The 23,089-nt window shown below is 39.9% G+C and overlaps 1 long non-coding RNA gene and 1 pseudogene across 1 annotated transcript in view; one reads left to right on the forward strand and one right to left on the reverse strand.

Annotated features, from left to right (window-relative positions):
• The first annotated feature begins 1,935 nt into the window (after positions 1-1,935).
• LOC132002580 (uncharacterized) overlaps positions 1,936-23,089 on the forward strand; it is a 132,422-nt gene continuing 111,268 nt past the window's right edge. The window contains exon 1 of the long non-coding RNA XR_009399952.1: positions 1,936-2,251. This is a non-coding gene — a long non-coding RNA (uncharacterized LOC132002580). The remainder of the gene's footprint in view (positions 2,252-23,089) is intronic.
• Positions 4,615-5,056, reverse strand: LOC132002780 (large ribosomal subunit protein uL15-like; annotated as a pseudogene).

Below are 23,089 nucleotides of genomic sequence, written 5' to 3' on the forward strand. Positions count from 1 at the left end.
TCCACAACCATCATCTTGGATCAAGACGTTGGCGTCCAATAGGCTCTGTAAACATTCTTCTCTTGTCCCTCCTTATCTCCCTACCACATTGTTTCCATGAGAGCTAGTTATCTCTAAAACAGCGCATCCGATTGTGTCACTCCCCTGCTTCCAGTAACTTGTAATGATTCTTTGGAAAGAGTCCACAGCCTTCAGCAGGGCCTGGCAGGTTTTCCCGCGGGCAACCTCTGTTCTTCTCCCGCCTTGTGCCCCGTGTCTCCCTCATTTCTCATTAACGCTCCTCTCTCAGTTTCTCAGAAACCTCGTTCCTTCCAGCCACAGGGACTGACAATGATGTTCTCTCTTTGCTTGGAATGTCCTTGCCAACAGCTTCTCATCCTTCCCAGCTCCTGGGATTTTCCCTCCATTTCAAATCTTCATGTCTCTATCCCATATTCCCTCATACCACTTACTGTCACAAAAATTATTCCTGTTATGATCTGCTAAATACCTTGACCTGGGAAACCTAAGGTCTGTGAGGAAAGGGGCTGCATCAGCCGGTGCACCGTTAGGTCCTCAGTGCCTGGGAGACTTCCAACCGGGCCCGTGGTCAGGGCCCCACAGGTGACTGCTGACCAAATGGGTAAATGAAGAGTGTCCTGCATTGGTAATTACTAGGCAAGGCGTTATTTATATATGGCTGCTTCCCAGGTTCTGTTTTCTCATGCTCAAACTCAATTATTTAATCCCCCGATTTCTCAGGTAGTTAGCTTTGGATGGGAAGGCATTAAAAGAAGAATTTTGTTACCATATCAGCCTCATTTTTTTTTTTTTTTTTTTTTTGCCGTGGAGAGGTGTGACAGCTTTACAACAGACCACATCTCATTTGTTTCCCAGCCCTCAACTTTGGCGAGACTATTTCTCTGCTAATTCGAGTGACCAAGAATTCGTGCAGTTTCCTTGGAAGAAATTTTGATTCTCTGCACCTAGACTTCGTTGTTCTACCAGGCTCCATTTCTTCTTGCACCTGACTTTCTTTTTCTTACAGAACCAATTCTGTTGCCTTTGTATAAACCTCTCATATTAAAAAATTTGACTTTCAAATGCACGATGTCCTAGGATGTGTATATTGGAATGACCAGAAATAACTCAGTGACATATTCATCTTGCTTATTTCATACATATTTCCAACTCATGACTCATTGGTTTAAGGAAGACAAATGTGAACTAAGAGCAAAACAGAGGCCTTGATGTACTTGTGCCTGAGAGGAAGATGAATCACTGGGCTGCTGGCAAAGTGTCCCGTTCAGGGTTGCCTGCCTCGTGGGCGTGAATGACCCCCACTGTTCCCTGTCCTGGCCCCACGCACAAACTCATATGCAACCTCACACAAACACACGTCCCCGACACCACACACATCTTACTTTAGAAGCCCCGTGGGACTATTTTAGGCTGGAAGGCATGCGTGTGATGAAGAAAGTGACTGTCTTGGAGGCTATAACTTGATATATTAACACGTCAGAGGGACCCAAAGTGTTAGCAGTGGCATTTTCATTCTCGGTTTTCAAAGAATTTTATTTTCCTCTCTCCTTCCACCATCTGTTTTTCTTACTGTAGCAAATGTCATTTCCTATGGAGTTTAATAGGATACGAAGTGGGATTGTTTTACAGTGAATTTTGATGTAGTTTCATGATTTTCTTGAGAGTGGTTTTACTCCCTCCCCCTGCCCAACCCTCCCCCTGCCCCCCCTCCCCTCCCTCTTCCTTCTTTCTCTTCTTCCTTCATTTTCCTCAGAAAAATTAAGCTCGTTTTGACATTATATTAATCATATCGAGTTGAAAATAACCACACTGAGTTTGCTTCTCAATTCTGGACTGAAATCTGTGATAAGATGAAGTTCTTGACTGTGTCAACTTTTATTTTATTTTGTTTCTGTAACAAACAGGAATTCTCAAAATGGCGTTAAACCGTTCAGTAGTCAATTTCCATTGACGAGCCAAGGATTCTAATTTCTGTTGGTGTGTGGAGAAGGCGTCAATGCCGAGTGCAGAGTCGCAAGAGGGGGGACCAGGAGAGTGCAGGAAGCCATGGTGAGAGGACGCTCTGAGAGACCACTTCTTTGTGACAAGCAGTGTTGAAACTTGACATATATGGATTCATTTAATTGTCACCATAACGACATGATGGAGGTATTACTGCTTTTTTCCAACTAACACACGAGAAAACAGAGGCATGGAAAAATTAAGGACACACAGCTGCTAATAGGCAGAGGTAAGAGTCCACACATGAAAGGGTCACACTATACGCTGTTTTCTCTCAGATGACACCAACGTATAAATTTGCAGCACAATGGAGGAGAGAGTCTTTTGTGAAACATTAGAATGGTCTTTTTTTTTTTTTAATTTATTTTTTATTTTCAGAATAACAGTATTCATTATTTTTGCACCACACCCAGTGCTCCATGCAATTCGTGCCCTCTCTAATATCCACCACCTGGTTCCCCGACCTCTCACCCCCTGCCCCTCCAAAACCCTCAGATTGTTTTTCAGAGAACGGTCTTTTGCTGTCTTCCCTTAGGGGAAAAAAAAAAATCCCAAAGCTTTTTAGAAAGCTCCTCTCATCACAGCAAGGGAGACAATTCCAGAAGGCAAGAGTATGGCCAACCTGAGAAGGTTGCTGTGTGGTGCAGGGGAGAGTGGAGGAGAGAGGGAAGAGAGAACCGGCTTGTTGGGGGAGGGAGATGCAGGCAAGAGGCTGTACCCGACTGATCAGGGACACTGCTATTGATGAGAAACACCATGAAGTCTGTGCCAGAAAAATTCCACTGCCTCAACTCTTTTCTCTCCTTGACTGATTTGATGAAGAGCTTCTCTTTTTTAGGGAGAATGAGGATTAAGAAGTGCAGACATGACCTTATCTATTGAGACAGGCTCAGGTTTGTGGAGTTGCTAGGAAGAGAGGTGCCACAGGAAGGTACTTTCAACCCATTAACCCATGCTTCTCAGGGAAAGCTGAGATAGAGATAAAATGATTCATATTTTGGAGACATGTGTTCAGGACAACTGCTATGATTTTTTTTTTTAAAAACCCAACAAACTTTTCTTCTTAGATTGGCTTTCTTTTCCAACAAGGGCTTCCAAACTTAGACGTAGCTGAACGTTGGAGTCAATTTCTTGGGCTGAGGACCCCCCGGCTCTCCACTGCTTCTCTTCTATTTATTCAGGGAGTCTGATTTTGCTCCTAGACTCTGTTAGATGACCTTGTTCAAAAAGGAAATAGTCTTAAATTTTGCAGCCACTTCAAGTGTAGCAATTTGGGGAATCCATGTTTACTCTGAGTTTATGGCTTTCATCAGGAACACTCAGAAAAATGGACAAGTATATTTTCTGGATTGTCTTCAGGATAAATTTGTTGGCTTCTATGTAAATTTAGGTAGGGCTCTACCCTTGCACATTTTCTGGCACATAAATAGATTGACTTGTCAACTGCTGTGGGTCCCATACAGGCAAAACCTTGCACCTAGGGTAACTGGAAGAGGAAACGCAGGACAGCTTTTCTTCTCTTGGCTTTGGGACCAGATATGAAAGAAAGAATCAGAAAAAATATTATTTCTTTGTTATATATTTTGAAGATATTCCAGTTTTATTAGTCTCAACTGGAAGACAATATACCCATAAAATTGGGTACTTACTACCCTATAGAGAATAACTAGAGAGGATGGCCATATAAACACACAGTGTATCTTAATGGAATGCACCAGGTAAAAAAATAGAAATTTAATGAACAAACAAACCCACTTCCCAAATAATGAACTGAATGTGTCCTAGAAGGATGTGATATATTAATCATATCATGTTAATTTGAACTAGATTAACCAAAATAAGGGAGTTCATTGTATTTTGAGTTTGGAAAGCATGCTGGGGTAGTACACATGATCAAAAGATGAGTTCAGGGATTAGAACCTTACTGGTTGGGATGAAAGTTCAGAACTGGCAAAGCTCTCGCCTTCTCTCCGCTCACTTCCCAACCTATTTTACTGTTATTCTCCTTCCCATTCTCTCTTCCTCTCCTCTACCTCATATGATCACATACAGTTGAGTTCATACACTCTTTCTTACTGGGCTACTGGAAAGCCCAGATTCACATTCTCTCAGATTAGCAAACCTGGTAGAACTAGAACTTCTCTTCTCAAGTTCGTATGTCAATTCCAGGTAAGGTCTTTGATTAGCTTGCTTCATGACATGTCCACTCATGGATCAAGTAACATGAAATTCAAACTAGCTGGGGGTTGAGGAGGGTCTATTACAAGACAAACAGGTGGTGCTTATAACTTTATGGTCAATTAAAAGATGCAATAGTACACATGGAAAAAATTAGTTCCCATTATTTGGAAATGCTTACTTTATCAAATTTATATAATTTTCCACTATATAAAAACTGAGCTATAGTTACGGAAGACCTACTGAGATGCCAATCCATCTTCCATAAGATAAAAGCTTTCTTTGGTGCTCCAGAGTTCAGATAATTCTATTATTATTACTGTTGTTATTATTATTATTATTATTATTTATTTTATTTATTTTTTTTTTTGAAAAGCACCTGTTAGCATTAAATGACGCTCTCTCCACATGGCTTCAAGCTATGAGGATGCAGGCCTCCCCACCAATCTCTTAATCTTCTCCTCAGCAATTCTACTGAAGAATTTGACCTTCACGATGACAGGCTGTTCCGGGAGCTTTCCCTTTCCCAAACCTGTGTAGTAGCCTGATCGCACCACATCAGTGATAGGAACAGTTCCAGCCTTGGTTTTGGTGGCATTCCCCTGTGTCTGCTCACCAACTAAGGCCCACAGTTTATCAGCTGGGCAGAAAGCTCTGGTTCCTTTTTAAGTGGTAATGTCTCCTGTCAGCTTTTCCAAAATAAGCTGGGTGATATCTGTCCAGGTGGACCCTGTGGTGACCCGTGCCTCCCGAATCACCCAGTCCTCTTTGGGAGCTTCCGGTGCCTGTAGATGGGGCTATGGCCATGGCTCCTGTGGGTCCAAAATTTCCGGGTCTTCCTTGGTCTGGATGGCATGTTGGCAGCCCAGGTGGAAGAGCAGAGAACTCAAACTTCTATCATGAATACTCAGTAAAAACATGAAACTATATATTTAATAATTTTGTATTTGAAACAACATGCAGATTTGATGAGTTTTACTCTCTACCACTTTTCTAGCCAGTGTAATTAAGAGCTGTTCCTATGCTATGTCAGATTGTTCTATTGGATTATTGATCTCTGTCAATACTCCATTTAGGAAACAAAGTAGAAATCATGGACCTCTTAAAACAAAAGAATGCTTTAAATAAAAGTATATAACTCTGTAGCATTGGCCTTAGAGGATTTTTTTGAAGAGCATAATTTTAGTTTTCCAGTGATGCAGAGACTTAAAGAGGCAAGAGATCCCATTTGCTAAAGGGTGTTGGACTCTGGTTAGTGGAACAAATGGAGAGAATCCAGCTCATGGATCATTGCAAGTAGGAGGGCAGTGACTGAGCAAAAGCAAATAAATGCTTGATGCCCAGGACAGAAATACAGTATTCAGACAAAGTTTGGTCATGTTATTTGTGGTAGTATTTAGGTTTTATGTAGCTTATAAAATGTTGGACAATTGTTTCAGAAGTTTCAATTGTTCATATTGGGCTTTCTATCTTTCCTTCTTTCCTTCCTTACTTCCATAGGATATAGGTAATTTCACAGCTTATGTGTACACAGTTATCAATCAAACATGCACTACTATATAATTTTTGAAAAGAACTTAGAGTTTGCCCTGCCCTTAACTTGATTCAATCAGATATGAGATATTTTATTGCATGTAGTTCTCTCTTCTCATCCTTCAAATAAGCTCTTGACAGAGGCCAGTGTTTCCATGACCAAAGAGAAGAGTTGTCTAAATCTTTGTTTTTCAAAATGTAGTCTGTACCACTAGCAACGATGGCACAGCTGAATCCCAGGCTCCACTTCAGACCTATTGTATTTGGAACTGGTAAGAGCCACCAGCGACCTGAAGTGTTTCTGGGGTTTGGAAAAGCAAGGATTAATGGTAAAGGCTGTTTTGGGAGGGAGGTTCAGAGGCAGCCAGGCGTGTAGGATTTAAAGGTCCCTGATGATCAATCTGTATGTAGCTGAGATTTTTAAACTGGAAAATAAGGTAAATGAAGTGGTGTTTAAGGAAAATCAATGTGACTCCAATTTGCAGGTAGACGTGAGAGAGAGAGAGAGAGAATGGGAGAGAAAGGGAGATAGTGGGAGAAAGGAAACACTGACAACAATTAGGGCACTACAACCCAACCCTGAAACAAAGGGATATTGGTTTGATATGGGCTCTTGGCAATGGGGATGGCAAGGAAGGGACTCTCTAAAACACTCTGACTTCGTAATTTCAGTAGTTGGGATAAGTTCATGTTACCCCGGGAAGCTGAAGCCAAGCAGGTATTCTTTGAATTAGGAGGTAGCAAAGTAGAATGGAAGGGATAGAAATGCTGAGATGAGCTATAGAGAAATGTATCAGCGAAGTCTGGCTTTCTATGTCTCAGCTTTGGACCCCAGTCATGGCCTGACTCTGCTACGGTAACTAAAAATTCATTTAAGAAATGAGGGCGGGGACGCCTGGGTGGGCTCAGTTGGTTAAGCAGCTGCCTTCGGCTCAGGTCATGATCCCAGCGTCCTGGGATCGAGTCCCACATCAGGTTCCTTGCTCGGCAGGGAGCCTGCTTCTCCCTCTGCCTCTGCCTGCCATTCTGTCTGCCTGTGCTCGCTCTCTCCCCCTCTCTCTCTCTGATAAATAAATAAAATCTTTAAAAAAAAAAAAAAAAGAAATGAGGGTGGGGGAGGACATCTATATAGCTTCTGAGAAATTGAGTTTACTCATACATGATTATATAATTTGCATAAGACAAGTTCCAGCTTGTACTCCTTTGATACAAGGGCAACTTAGTTATCGATTTTCTAAATATTAGCCAGAAACATTTAATGGCCACTGGCTATGTTAGAGTGCAACTTTATAATATTTCAAAAATTAATGTTCTGAAATAATTCAAGGCCATTGTCTTCAAAGAGAAAAAGGGTTTTGAGGGAGCTCGTGTTTGACTATTACTAGTTTGTTTGTGTTTTTAAAACGATTTTATTTTTTAAGTAATCTCTACCACACGGGGCTTGAGCTTACCGTCCTGAGGTGAAGAGCTGCAGGTTCACCGACTGAGCCAGCCAGGTGCCCCCGATAATTACTGTTTCTTTATTCAGCTTTTTGCTCCATGAAGGCCATAAAAGATACACATTCAATTCATTTTCTGATTGCAATGAATCCAAGAGAAAAAGAGCATTGGATAGTGATAGCACATGTATCTTTTACATTTTCTTAAAGTATTAAACAAAGTACATATTTCTCTTGTACCATTGCACTCAAGGAATTCAAAGGAAACTAGAATATTCTTCACAGAATGCTCTGAGAGTCCTAAAGTAATGGTGCTTTACTTAGAATGACATTTTTGACATTCTCTGTTGAACTGTGTTGTTGCACTTTGCAAGGGACACGGCAAACAGATTCTAAGAGCAAAACCAAAACCAAACAACCACTGCCCCCCACCCCTTCGCCTTCCACAGTCTCATTGTTCCTTCCCAGATTGTTCCCATTCACTCCAAATAAGCTTCCTGCCTTGCAGGGATAACTAAAAACTGCAGTCAGATGTAGGAGCTGCTTAATCGGGTCTGGGAATCAGGCCTTAATTAGCATGCTTGGAAAAGAAGAGCAAATGAAAATTATTAAGCTTCATTCTCAATTCCTGTTTCTAATTTTAAAGAGGAAATCATGCATTAATCAAGCCCCATGCTAAAGCTCAGAGGCACGTTTTTGAAATATCCCAAAATAACAAGGGGAAAATTTTTGCTCTGTTTCAATGAAACCACCCTTGACTATATGCTATGTATAGTACAGTCTACTCCAGTATGTGGTGTGCTAGGCTGCAACATACTAAGCTTTGGCTACATTAAAATTTTTTTCTGGGCCCAAGGTCTGGAGCATGATAACCAAAGGCGGGAATGTATTCCCTGAAAATAATACAAAAATTTGCAGAACCCATTAGAGGTGAACGGAAGTGAATCTAATGCTTTAAGAGAGGAACACAACTCTACAAAGAGTCACATGGCAGACAATTTCTGGTGAGCAGAAAATTGCATTTATAGCAATTTTTTGTGTGTGTGATACAGATTCATAATCAGTATACTTTGTGTTGTTCAAACTTATACGTAACAGGGGGATAGTGATTTTTTTAAGTGAGGGGGAACATTATTCCTCTTTTCTGCAATACAATAAAGTATGAATATCATATTCTTAAAAATTTCTTAGCAAAAATTCTGCAATTTTGTATCCTGATCCATATTATAAAAACAAAGAAACACAGGTGGATCTCTGCCCCCATGAGTTTCTTTATGACTCTAAAGTAATAATTCAAGTGTTTGCTCCCACTGGCTTCACTGATGTTTGTAACTTCCTTTCAAAGGAGATTCTGGGGTGTGAGGATGATGGCTCGGGGGTGATTCCTTGTGAAGCAGAATTTACTTACCACACAGAAACTGTCTTTCTGCATCTCTGTTATTCTCTCAGTATCCAGAGGCCACCATTTAGAGACTTGCTTAGCCTCTTTTGTCTGCTTATAATCAATTCTGAAAATCTTCATGATAAAGAAGGTCTAATCTTTAAAATTTTTAAAAAATGTATTCTTAAATGCATTTCTAAAATCAGGTTTTCTGGAACTTAAAAGTTGTGTGAGGACAGAGACTGAATCCATCGTGTGTGTGTGTGTGTGTGTGTGTGTGCGTGCGCGTGCGCGCGTGTGCGCCCAAGTGTCCGTTTCTTCAGGCAGTAGAGAGTTTTAAGTACAGTAGGCCTGCAGACAATATTTGTCAGGTGACTGAAGCTACGGGGGTGGGAGATCGTTAGGATTAGCGGAACATGCCTGGAGATTTCGACATATGATTTGTTAAGAAGATGGTAAAATAGTAAGAGAATTATGGGTTTATAACTCTTCCAGGAAATTTTAATAGGCAGGGTTTCAAACAGTTCCATTAAGTAGGCCAACTCATATTCTTTCCTTACGTTTAAAAAGAAGGAGGAGTCTTCCCTAAGTTTTGTTCTTAAGCCTAGACTACTATGCTAACTGGGTTGTTTGTTGGTTTGTTTTCCAGACATTTCATTTCAGGCACTTTCCCCTTTCTGACATTTTTTCCGAGTCTCTTGCCGTCTGGAGTAAAATAACCCAGCATTTTCCTCTAGCCGGTTCTGGCCTTTCATCTTTCCTGCCTACCACGACACTATGGATATTAATATCAGTATCAATATCCCCCAAACCAAACCAAACAACCTACAAGCAAACAAACAAAGCCATGTTTCCCCCATAGCCCGCTGAGATCCAATGACCAAGACCCTGTTTTACTCAAGATTGTTTCCAGAGCTAGACCTTGGCACATTTCCTGTCACAGTGTTCCTCCTCCTCCTCCTCCTCCTCTTCTTCTTCATCATCTTCTTTTTCTTCTTCCTCTGCTTCTGTTTCTGTATCTGCATTTTGAGTGCTTTTGTTCCTTGAGCTCACTTGCAGTTATATCTGCCAAAGAAAGGGCAGAACAAGCAGCAACAGGACTTCGGATACTCCATCATGGCAAAGATAGCTAGCTTTGGGCCTCCTGGTAAAGAATTAGCTATTTAATGAATAACAAATTATAAACAGACCCCGAGGTTAAAGGATAACAGGCACAGTCTTGGTCTCCACCTTTTATTAAGGAGACACACTCCTCAGACTTCGGGCCAAGTACCTCAGTGGGAATCACCGGGGCTCAATCGAACGTTTCTGTTGTAGTTTCCAACCTATTTACTTACCTAGACCATAGATCTGAAGAGGGTCAACTTTCGCGTTGATGTGTTCTATTTTAGTATTGTTTAAAAAGTAAGAAACCCCTGTCTGGAAAATTTGCTATGTTTTTGTCACAGTGTGGTAAGTGCTTGCGGGGGTGTGTGGGTAGCAAGCTCAGCATGAGTAGGCCGACAGAGAGGAGCATGGTCAGACTGAGGAACAGAGGTGTGAAACAATGTTAGCAAGAACAAGGCTAGAAAAACATGTGCCTCTTCTTACCAAGCAAAACACCGTTCACGTTCCCTGAAATAACTGAAAAGTCTTGATAAATGATGATAAGGTTTACATCCTCCTCGACTCAGGCTAATCTTTTTCAGAGAACTAGGTCTGATGCTAGGTATTGGATAAGTATTTTTGGCTTATGGACTATTTACATTCAACAAACTCTTTATTAGGCTCCTGCTATGTGCCAGCAGGCATTTTGCTCAAAGCCAGCAGTACCCAAATGCATAGAGCACAAGGTTTTGCCCTTAGGGCGACTGGAAGACTGGGAAAAACGGTGGAGTTACAAACAAATAACATTCTGGTTTTGAAGCTTTGATTATAAATAATTATAAGGAATGTCTAATGGACACAGACAAAGAGCATTAATACTGTTGGTGGTTGAGGGAAGCACTGGGAGTGGAAAAGAAAAATTAGGAGATGAGGGAGTCTGACTTGAAGCAAGATGTTGTTGGGCCTTCATAGCTGTAGTTCAGAGGGGCCTCTCCAGGGGGACCAGCAGATGCGTTCAGAGGCGTGGTTTGCAAGGCACGGTCCCTGGACCAGCCACATCACCGTTACCTGGAACTTGTCCGAAGTACAAACCCATGGTCCACCTCGGATCTACTGAGTCAGACACTCTGGAGGTGGGTGTTAGCAGTCTGACTGTGGTGTATGCTATCGTCTGAGAACCACTAGTTTTAGAGTGTGGGCTTTTATATTTTTTTTATTTTTTAAAGATTTTATTTATTTATTTGACAGACAGACAGAGATCACAAGTATGCAGAGAGGCAGGCAGAGAGAGAGAGGAGGAAGCAGGCTCCCTGCTGAGCAGAGAGCCCAATGTGGGGCTCGATCCCAGGACCCTGGGATCATGACCCGAGCCAAAAGCAGAGGCTTTAACCCACTGAACCACCCAGGCACCCCTAGAGTGTGGGCTTTTAAACTTGACTTCATAGCAGAGGCACCAGAGAGTTAAAAAATATGGTACCCGAGCCCCACCCCCAAGAATATGATTTAATTTGTCTGAAGGAACTGAGATTCTGAGAGACTACTTAGTTTCCCTAAAGTTGTAGAACTAATAGGTGGGAATTAAGGCCTAGATCAGGCTAAAACCGAGACCATGGGTGTCTATTTTGTTGCATGTATCTGTCAAGCTGCGTGAGGGCAGAAGTTGAACAGCCTTTCTGATGGGCACTGGGGCTCATGATAAAAGGCCTCCTATTGTTTATTTCTGTTTCCTTAAAAGAAAGAGTCCTTGAACAATAATGATACATGTAGATGTGATTCTGCATGTCAAGAACAAGGTGTGAAAAAAAAAAAAACAACAAGAACAAGGTGTGAATGTACCTTTACGATGTTTGTTTTATATTACTTTAAAAAATACATTTGTTCATAAATTCAGGGACCATCCAGATTTAACCGTAGTATGCCCCTATTTTTGGCAAGTCCAATATACACAAATTCTGTATAGAATTGAAAAATAGAACCAAACAGGACAGTATTTTCACATTATGAAAGGATTCAAGCCAGAGTTTCAAGGTTCTCACGTGCAGGGCTTTTCCAAATATACATGTATTTACTGTGGCCCTTGAGATTTTTAGTGGTATGCAAAGGGATATTCAAATGACTAATAGTTAAGCATGATTTAATGGCTTTTTCTAAACAATTATATTATCTGAGCTCTCTGTGTGATTCTTTACATGGATTATGTCTTTTAATCGTGGGATTGCTATGAGATACTTAATACTAATCTACTTATTTCACAGATAAGGAAACTGAGGCGTAGGAAGATCAAATCCCTTCCATGGGCTGTGTGGGCTTGGTCTAGTAAATTCATGATTTAATGCAGACAATCTGAAAACAGAAGCCTGGCTTTAAACTGCTTTGGATGCCACATCATTCTTGAATATCCACAGCCCCTTTCTGGAATGTGGATACTACAAGCTTGTTCCTTCCTTATTAATCGCCAAGTGGCAGCTAGCCACAGGCTGGGCACTTGGGAACTTGGTGATCTAGAAGGTGGCCTGGATTGAGAACTCTGTCTTTTAGGGCTGTTCTTCAGTGAGCTCTGCTTGACTGACCCCAACCGGATCATTTCTTTCAAAGAACTTCAAAATACATTAATCAGATAATAGATTCTTAGAAACTTGAAGAGACCCAGAGAGGCAGAAGTCCATCTGACTGCCACCAAGATGGTTTGCTTACCTACTTCTGGGTGTTTTCTTACAAAAACTCTCATCAGTCAGAGTAAACTTGCCATATCTCTGCTCCTTGTCATCTCAAAGAGCCTGACTCATAGATTCTCGGGGGAATCCAATGAGACTTATGCATGGAAGGGTGTGGAAAATTAAAAATTGAGCTCTGAACCTCTATATGAGTCAGAGGCGATTTTATCAGCCTGGAGACAGGAATACAAGATTCTGCCCACCATCCTCAAGTTCTTTGTTTTGATCCCTGAAGTAGTGAAAGGGAGCGTGTGAGTTCCTGACCCAGTTCTACTACAGGGCTGCAAAAGGTCTCTTGGGGCACATTTAGTTTCTATTTCTGCTGCAGCTTTAAGTGACCCTGGCATCCAGAATCTCGTCTCCACAGCATATATGGCAAATGTGGGATGAACAGGATTGCAGAAGAGCAGGAGTTCATACCCGACGAGGCTTTATTAGAAAGAGACAATTTACAAATATGCTTCTATTGTGTAGGTATTTTAGGGTAAGTTGCGATTTGACATGTACCTTGATCGAATTATGATTTTTTTCAAGGTAGCCTATATAATTTTCTTTTCCATTTGAGATTTCTATTTCAAACCTCGGTAACAGCTCACCTATTGTGCCTAATGTGTAAACAGCTGAACCTCTTTTCTGCTCAAATACCTGGAATCATAATCACCTTCTTTAAAGCTTGGCCATAGGCAAAAACTTTGAATAATATGTTCTCATTCAGCATGCCAAGTCAGGATCTGAGACCAAAAGACAGTCTTTGTTAGATTAGCACAGTACTGCACGAAAGTGCATTATAACTCCAAACTACTTTTAAAAGGCAAGTGTTTTTTCTCTTAGTATGTTATTAACCTAACCATCCAAGTCATTCGATTTTTATTATAATAGTACTTAGAATAATTGGCGGGACATCTGCAGCTTTTTCCCATGCCTGCAATTTGCTTTGACACCCACTAAGTTAACAGTCGAATGCTTTATGTGATAATTATACGAACAAATCTAAGTACTGTTTTCATAATGTATGTCCATAGAGAACATTATCCAAAACAATTCAGCCCAAGCCCGCAATTATATAACATTCCTGTTCACGGAGATGACGTCAGGGAGTCCAGAGAAGGTCACAGAGACTTGAGAAATAGCCTTTTAAAAAGTTCTTAGACTATAAGTGTTTATTGGAAGGAACTCAAATAGTCGTATTATTTCATAAACCTCAAGATAAACCTGGCAAGAATGTTTTGATCAAGAGTCAACCAATTGCTTTTCTGAACAATTTTAGGTTACTGTTAGATTAGAACTTCCATAGAAGAAGACAGAAGTGCTTGTTTTTATTGGTGGTTTTGTTTTGAAGACAGATATGCTACATGGAAATGGGCTCCCTTTGGCAACAAGAGGCCTCTGTCCATGCCTCTAACCTAGTTAGGCAGACAGTCTCTTGGCTGTGCAAGAGAGACGGATGCTCCTGTTACGATAATTTGCTTTGGCAAGAGATCTTATTCTGTATTTACTTTTCTTCTTGTTGTGGGTCATTTAAACATCTGTTCTTGTGACATGAGGGTTTACCAGATGGATGAGTGTTTGTCCTTCTGTCAGAAAAATCTTCTTTTATAAATAAAAGAAGTAGCATAATGGCTAAAGTGTTCTTGATTCCCCCGATTTTAATGAGAAGAAATCCTTCGGAATGAATGCCATCTCCACATTAAAGCTAACAAACATCAGTCCTCCCCCTGTGTAACCTGACCTTGTTACAATTAGGCTGATTGTTCTCAGCCTTTCTCAGCACACCCGGCATTGTTCCTTCAGCCGGGACCGTTCTTCTGTTCCTCACAATACATTTAGAGTCCATTCATGACGGGCCCAGCCCAAGGCTTCTTTAACCATTCTATCAAGATATTTGACTGGGGGCGCCTGAGTGGCTCAGTGGGTTAAAGCCTCTGCCTTTGGCTCAGGTCATGATCCCAGGGTCCTGGGTTGAAGCCCCGCATCAGGCTCTCTGCTCAGCAGGGAACCTGCTACCCCCTCTCTCTCTGCCTACTTGTGACTTCTGTCTGTCAAATAAATAAATAAATAAATAAATAAATCTTAAAAAAAAAAAAAAGTTATTTTATGACGGTAGTGCATTTAGAATAGAAAGAACAAGGACTTTGGCCCCCGATGGTTCCCTATGTGATTCCTGGGTCCGCTACTGGCTAACCACGAGCCTTTGGGCAGGTTACTTCATCTTTTTTGAGTCCCCATTTTCTCATCTGTAACACGGAAGTAATTTCTATCTCATGTAGTTTTTGTCAAGATTGGGTGTGATGAAATTTGCCTGACACTCAATAAATTATTTTGGATACCTGTACCATACCTATTCATGATCATTTTCCCCTTAAGCAAAGGAGAATTTACTTGTATCAAGTTTACTCAAGCCCATGACTGAAATATCCAAATTATTCTGCAAGGTTTGCTTGCGGCATGCACTGGTCCTCTAGGCTCTTGCTTATCCCCCTGTTCCTTCCCAGTCCCTCGAAAATTCTTATTTTGCTACCTACTGACCTTGTGATTTTTCAGTGTTACCTATTGGTATGGGAAAGAATGAAGCTTGCCTTTCTAGTCCCTCATTATCCTCAGTTCTCTCTCTCTCCTTCCCTGTTTTGCATTTCTGTTGTTATAGTTACAACACAGTTTAGTGAGATCAATATCCAGGGTTTAGATTATAATGACTAGGGAAACACGAATCACTGGTGATGAAGCTTAAGATATACCATTAACTGTTTTTATTTCTCAGACGGAGTTGTTAAATGTCTTACTAACTTTTTTTTATTTGGTTTTATGTATACTTATTCCAAATTCAAGTCCCAAATACGCATCAGCTGTCTAGGTGACATGTTTGTATTTTTGAAGAAATTGCTGCTGGTGCTCGCTGACTTGCTGAAATCCAGGCAGGCTGCCCTCTGTCTTGGTGCACAGCTCTTCTCCTCTGACCTCTGCCTCCAACATCATCCTGCATATTTTCACTGCCCCCTTCTTTTGTTGATCTTCTGTTTTCTGCACCACATGTCTTTGTATTTTCTTTTGGTAGAGCACATTTTTGGGTAATTTTCGAAGCACAGGTTCATGGAGGTATACTGTTGGCACTTACCTAGCTAATAAATTTTGTATTCCACCCCTACACTAGTTCCTAGTTTTGCAGGATAAGAATTTTAATAAGAAAAAAAATTCTTTTTAGGAAATGGACTTAGTGCTAGTCTATGCTAAATAAAGTGGAGATGACAGAAATTTGTCTGCATAATGGAGGAGGAATCCAAAATCGTACAGAGGTAAGAATGTGGGAGTAATTTATGTTCACTTGTCCCCAGAGAGCCAGGAGACATTACCTTCATTCAACTGTAGATATAAATTAGAGAGAAGAGAATAAGAGTCTTTGAAGAGCACCGTGGATGCTATTCTCTGGTGATCTATGGCTGGGGCCAAACACATTTGACATTATCGATGGCATGGGCTTCCCTGGTTTTAGTGTAGATGTTGAGATTCCATCAGAATGGAGGCCAAACAGAATTACTTATATGATAGAAGCAAGGTGAATGCAATTACTCTATTAGCTGGTCAGGCCTACAGTGATCTTTGGTGTTGGGTAAGTGATCGTGTAATCCTGAGATCAAAATAGATGGTCAGGGCACTGAAATCTTACTTTATCTCTGTTAAAACCATATAAGTCCCTAGGTTTGCTGAGTCGAAGCATGGCCTTCAGCCTTGAGTCACTTCATGGTCAGGTAGATGTCAGAGGATGAATAAAATGTTGTTCAAAGATCATTTCAGGTTCAATAAGACCCCAAACCTATACTATGATTCATTCCTTAGTTCCTGTGTGGATAATTTAATGAGATATATTCAGAAAGTGGCAGATTCTCTAATCTTTCCCTGATATGCATGGTTAAGACTGCTATAGTGGCAGTGGCATAGTGGAGACTGTAGAGGCTGTCGCCTAACAAAATGCTAAGGCAAAAGAAATGCCACATCACCGAGGACTTTCAGAAAAGAGAGCCACCGTCAAGAACCTAGCCATGCAAGATGATTTCTAAGTCATCTTCATTAACCTCCCTGTTTGGTCTGTGAGGAAGACAGGTAGGTAGATCTTAGGAATGAAAATGAATGATAGTATTTATGAGCATCTCATGACTCCATTCAGTGGCTATTTCATATGGTTCTCTTTTTAAAAATTTTTAGAAGATTTTTATTTATTTATTTGAAGAGAGAACACAAGTAGGCAGAGAGACAGGCAGAGAGAGAGAGGGAAGCTGGCTCCCTGCTGAGCAGAGAGCCTGATATGGGACTTGATCCCAGAACCCTGAGATCATGACCTGAGCCGGAGGCAGCCCCAAGTGTCCCTCATATGGTTCTCTTTAGCGAGGCAAATCAATACATACCTAGAAGCGGACTTTCTCTGTAGCTATCGATGTAACATTTTTTTGGGTGGTGGTGGTGCTGGAGGAGGGGTCTCTATTCCAATAGGCAGAGCTCACCAGAAGAAATTTGCATTCATTTGATCGAGATAAATGTGAACCTTCACTTTTGGTTATTCTCTAGCTCCATGCCATAATTTAGTTTTCAGGGATTTTTATTACCTTATCATCCCTTAAGATATCACCAGACCTTTCTTTAATTACCCTATCATCTTTTAGGGTATAATGCTTATAGATTATATAAATCATGCTGCTAAGGCCATGAAATAGTAAAATAAATGTTCTCATAATACCTGCACTTGAAAGAGAATGAAGGATAGATAGATCGCACAAAATTCAAAGATCTGCTACTTAAAATTTCTGGGGGTCCCGTGGTCGGGAGTTTGTTGAGATCTATCTCCTCCAAAGTGAAAGCTTACTCAGGGCCTTCTTTATCCTATACTAATAAGGAAGAGATGCAAGAGTTTGTGGACTTATTTGGATTTCAGATTAATATATAACACATGTGGATGTGTGGCTCTGACATGTTTATCAAACGAACTGCTTACAAAGCTGTTTACAAATAGTGGAGCCAGAGCAAGAGAAGGCGTCCCGGCAGATCTAGGCTGTAGTACAAGAAGTTCTTCCCCTTGACCCGTATGAAGCAACAGATCCAGTGGGGTTTGTGATATCTTCCGTAGGCTGATGTGTTATATAAAGCACGTCCAAGTTCAAGTAAGAGAACTATAGGAAAAGCCACCAAGGTTTCATTGCTATGTCTTCTTCAGCTAACTATCCTTAGTTTGCAACTGGTCTAAGATAGATACTGCAAGCTGGTAACTGCAACCTAAGCTACTAAAATGAACTGTTCCTACCTTGTTCTTCAGGCATTGAGCTGGGTGTGCTAAAGAGTTCTCCACCAACAAATGGAAGTGATAAAAACAAAATCCAGATTTATCAGGTTCCAAAAGCACAAGAGAGTTGCATGACCTGATGTACCTGTTCTTATGGCTCTGCTTATGACCCTCTAGAATGGCCTTGTGGGGGTGTTCCAATGAACAGTTCACTTAGGAGGAAGGGAAATTTGAGTCTGTTCCAAAGATGATAAATAAGTTGCTGGCCCACAGGGCAGAGGACTAGTTTACTGTCTAGTCCATCTGAGGGGCAGCATTGAAGGGAAAAGAAAAGTCTCCTGGTGAGAGAACAGTCAGTCACCACCAGGCCACACTGAGTAGCTGATGACTACATCGACCAATCAGGGATTTAGGAGAAAAAAGCAAGAGGACTGATGACAGATTGGCCTGGGGAAGAGAAATATAGATGGGCCTCTTGCTGTGGTCCAAGGTATGAGAACACTTGTGCTCCCAGAAGGACCCTTCTGTGGAGGGGCCTCTCAGTTATCAGTTAGATAAGATTATCCTGTTGCTATCAATCACATCTTTCCTCACCCAATCCCCTGCTTGCTCTATTGGTTCATTATGAAGTGGTTATAGTAACAGATACTGAGGTCAAGCATGGACTCAGTGATACGAAATTTCCCTCACTGCAGCTGATCTGACTACTGCTGCTACTGGGAGTCCAGCCTGTCAGAAAAGTAAGAGCTTGAGCTCTTCCTATTTTATCACCTTCTGGAGAGACTAACTGCTCTTGGCAAATTGATTAACTGCTTTAAGGAGTATTCTAAAATCTAATTATGAAAAAAAGGATTTGGGGGGCACCTGGGTGGCTCAGTGGGTTAAGCTGCTGCCTTCGGCTCAGGTCATGATCCCAGGGTCCTGAGATCCAGCCTCGCATCAGGCTCTCTGCTCAGCGGGGAGCCTGCTTCCCTCTCTCTCTCTCTGCCTGCCTCTCTGCCTACTTGTGATCTATCTCTGTCAAATAAATAAATAAAATCTTTAAAAAAAAAGAATTTGGGAAAATATTAAACTTAGTCAGAATTAAAAGCTTAGCTTTGACTTAGCAGAGATTCCAAAATTACATGAATTTCTTCCTTACTAGGTATAGTTTTTTTTCCCTCTAAGCAATTCAAAAACATCAAGGTGTAGAAAGTACTGTTAATCGTGGTATGAGACCAATTAGAAGAAAAAAATCATCTAAATTGAGAGATAATACATTATAACCTGTATTATCCAGAAGAAAAAGAGTATTTGTTTGAAATCATTTGGCTATCTTTTCTTTTATTACACCCAGATTGCTTTTAATGTTGATTAATTTGACATTATCATTGAACAAAAAGTCCGTTTATTGATGCTATTATTTTTATTTCCTTTACTATGACAATCATTTTAGTTTTTACTTATTTATTTATTTTAAAGATTTTTACTTATTTGACGTGGGCGGGCACACAAGTAGACAGAGCATCAGGCGGATGGAGAGGGAGAAGGAGGCTCCCCACTGAGCAGGAAACCTGATACGAGGCTTGATCCCAGGACCCTGAGATCATGACCTGAGCCAAAGGTAGATGCTTAACCGACTGAGCCACCCAGATACCCCAATAACTGTGTTTTTTAAAGAGTGATACATAACTTCAAAGTGAATGTCTCTTATTACTGATAATGAGATTTGTTCTAAGAGATTTCCTTGCAAAAGAGCACTTTTCTCATTTTAAGTTGGAGAAAAACTGCTAGCTTTTTGGCCACTAAAAACACATATTAAATCATTCTTCTGTAGCTAAACTTTCAGTTAATAAACAGCAAGAGCTCATGGAGATTAAATTTCAGAAATGATTATGGCATAGTAGTTTAAAAATTATTTGTTATTAATGTTTGTTAACAATATGGAAGTAAATTTATTTAAATTGAGATTTATACTAGGAACTTGTTAATAATTTAATGAAAAAGGCATCAACAACAAATTTAGGAAAAATTTTAATATTAATATAAAAGAGCTGTGATGGTTTATAATTCTTATATCCCTGAACAACCTTCTTATTGTCCTTTTTCTTACACTTACTCCATAAATGAAAAGGGAAGAATTAAGTTTATTTTAGTTACATATACATCTCTTCAAGATGCATTTTCATGTGTCAGGTCAGTCCTAAATAAACTCATAAAGCCTGTCATTGTAGTAAGATCATTCAAAGCCATATTTTTTTTTTTTTTTGCAGGGGGTAAATATAATGAAATGGTAAATTGCTATGTGAGTGAATTTTTGTATTCTAATGTTTCAAGGATAGCTGGAATGCCAAAATCAAATTCCATTTAAAAAATGAAAATGCAGAGGTATTCAAGGAGCATTATCAATTCAGACATCTGTCACTTACACCTCAGGATGAATGCTTTCTCTAAAACTTTCCCCAAAGAGTAAGTGTAAACTATATGGAAGAGAAGTCACCAGGCAAATACATCTAGAGGTAGTATGTGAAGATCAGCTCAATCTTCTACCAATTTCATGTGGTTAAAGACACAAGAAGGGATGCTAGAGTGGGAGAATGAAATATAAAAGCCTGCCTTACTGGTTCCAGCCATACTATTCAGTATTGTCCAGAGCCAGCTGATAACCAGTCTGTTTCCCAAAAAGTGACTTGTTGGACAAAATTGCTTTTCTTATTTTAACAAATATGCAATGGGATAGTCAGTTGAGTGATTTCAGCATTAAACTAATTAGCTACCTGTTCTCTGAAATAGGAGGTCTTGGAGAATTGCCAGAAAGAATAGTTTTCATTTTATTGCCATATTTTCTTTTGCATGTAGTCATCTTTATATGGGGAGGGCTACCAATTCTTTCCAGTTTCCTGGTCTAAATGTCACTTTCAGGGTATAGTATCTTGAGGGTCTACTGTATATTTTGAATACAGTCTTGAATTCTATTTAAAGATTTAACTTGCTTTTCTTTTTCTTTTTCTTTTTCTTTTTTTTTAACTTGCTTTTCATTGGGAAAGCTTAGCATCTCGTTTTAAATGTGCTTTCCTTGGATAGAATAAATAGGCAGAAAATTATGTGTGAGTTCTGAAACTTCTTGACTAAAGATATTTGAAATACTCATTTTTGAAATATCATTGTTATCTGAAAACACAAAACGGTCACTAAGATGTTAAGGTACAAGGATTTCGATTATTAATTTAAAAATACAGCTCTTAGTCAAGGTCTGAAATGATTTATGTAACTATTTTTAAAAATTACACACGGATTTTATTTTGTTAGTTCCTGGTTGTTATGAATTTGATTTTGCCCATGTTTGGTCAAGTTGATAAGTTTCTAAGAATTCTTCGACATTCCAGACTTATTGTTTGTTAGGGGTCTGCCAAGTCACTGAGCACATAAGGCTGTTCATGGCAAAGTGTCTGCTTCAATATTTAGCATCAGATTCTCAAATGGACCAGAAGGACCAGCTGGAGAACACAAGATACTTGGCAGATATTTCAACCAGAATTGTAAGTTATATGTGAAAACGAGTATAAAAGCTTGACCGGGTATAAGATGATCAGCAATGAGGTTATTAACTGATACAGGTATGATTTAATGAAGGCCCGAGTGAAACCCTGTATCAGTTTTCTATGGCTACAAGAATACACCATAAAAATGATAACTCTTGTTTTTTAGTTTATGGGCCTGTGGGTCAATGATTTAGTCTGCAAGGGCAGGACTTCTTTTCTGGTGGGCCTACAGGACAGGGCATTGAATCAAAGAGCATAGTTTCTTGAGCCTAAGGTCTACTGCAACTTCCCCTGTCAGATTTGGGATTTTCTTGATAACATCACTCCTTTCTTGTTTTCTAATTCTTCCCTTTGGAATGGAAACTTCTGTCCTACACTTGCTCTAACATTGTGTTTCGGAAGCAGAGAACTTGTTTGATTTCACAGGTTTACTGCTGAAGAGCAGTTTGCCCCAGGATAAATTATATCTTAAGTCTTAAACTGTATCTGATTTAGAAGATGTTTAGATGGGAGTTGGCACTTAGACTTTAAAGTTGATGCTGGAATGAGTTATGACTTTGGGGACTATTCCAATGGAATGAATGTATTATGCATTCAAGAGAGACATGAATTTTGGGGGGCCAGGGGCAGAATGCCATACATGAATATTTATATCTTCCCAATTTATATGTTGAAGCCTAATTCCCAGTGTCATGGTGTAAGGACTGGGGGCTTTGGGGAGGTGATTAAGTCATGAGGGTAGAATTGTCATTAGTGGGATTAGTGCCCTTATAAGAGACACCCCTCAGAGAGCCCTCTTCTCTCTTATACCATGTGAGGGCAAGCAAAAAGATGGTCATCTATGAATCAAGATGCTGGCTTTCACTAAGCACTGAAACTGCTGGCATCTTGATCTTCGATTCCTAGCCTCCAGAACCAGGAAAAGTGAATGTTTGTTGTTTATGAGACACTATTTTGTTAAAGCAGCCCAAAATAAGAAAGAATAAGAAGATATTTATCAAGAATACTAAAGATCAAGCATAATAAAAATATGTTGATCATTATAGATGGTCTTTTAAAATGGAAAAAGAATAAAAAATTGAACTTTCAGGCAAACTCACCAACCACAGTGGTCAGAAATGCCTTATATCCTCCATTGTACTGGTAAAGATGACCAGCAACAATCATTTTCAAAAAGTTTTTATTGGGATTGTAATGGCAGTTTATATGAGAGATTCATTTTTCAAAAAATGTTTATTGTGCTTTGTACAGTATTGTAGCCTTTATGTACTAAGCAGTGCTAGGCATGGAGTTTATGAAGTTGAATGAGGTGACAGGAAAGGGATCTGTCAGTGACATGAATTAATGAAGTGTTGGATATTTCCAGGGAATGTGCTGTTTTCCTCTCCTTTTCACTTCTACTAACATGTACTTTCTCCTTAGTAAGGGAGTACAGCCTCCCTTACTGTGATGTTTTGGAGGGTCGAAGCCATTTCTGACCAGTGTGGTGATCATAAGGCACTACCTGAAACAAATATATATATACTAGAAGATCTTTTCCCTTACAAATCCACATATATTTCTTTACATTTCAAGTAAAGAAGTCTATAGAGCAAGGTCTATAGAACAAAGAAGGCAACCTGGAAGTGAATCCATCCACCAGCTATTTATTTATCGGATCTTGCTAGTTGCTCTTCCTCTTACTGACTCATTCCTATTCCTACTAGATTTATGGAGTTAAAGGATCAAGAATCTATCTATGTGGGTGGCTTAGTTTAGCCATGCAATTTTTTAGTTACTCTTCGGCTCCTATTGTTTTATGCTGATTTTATATCAGTTTATGAAGTTATTTGGTGAATTCTAACACTACAGTCTTCTTTGAACACAGAAAGCTGTTGTCTCTAGTAGATATTTTATTTTTAATATTATATAAACAATCTCCTTTTTTTTTTTTTGCTTTTTAAACAGTG

This window comes from Mustela nigripes, chromosome 15 (assembly GCF_022355385.1).
Source record: "Mustela nigripes isolate SB6536 chromosome 15, MUSNIG.SB6536, whole genome shotgun sequence".
Taxonomy (NCBI): Eukaryota; Metazoa; Chordata; class Mammalia; order Carnivora; family Mustelidae; genus Mustela; species Mustela nigripes.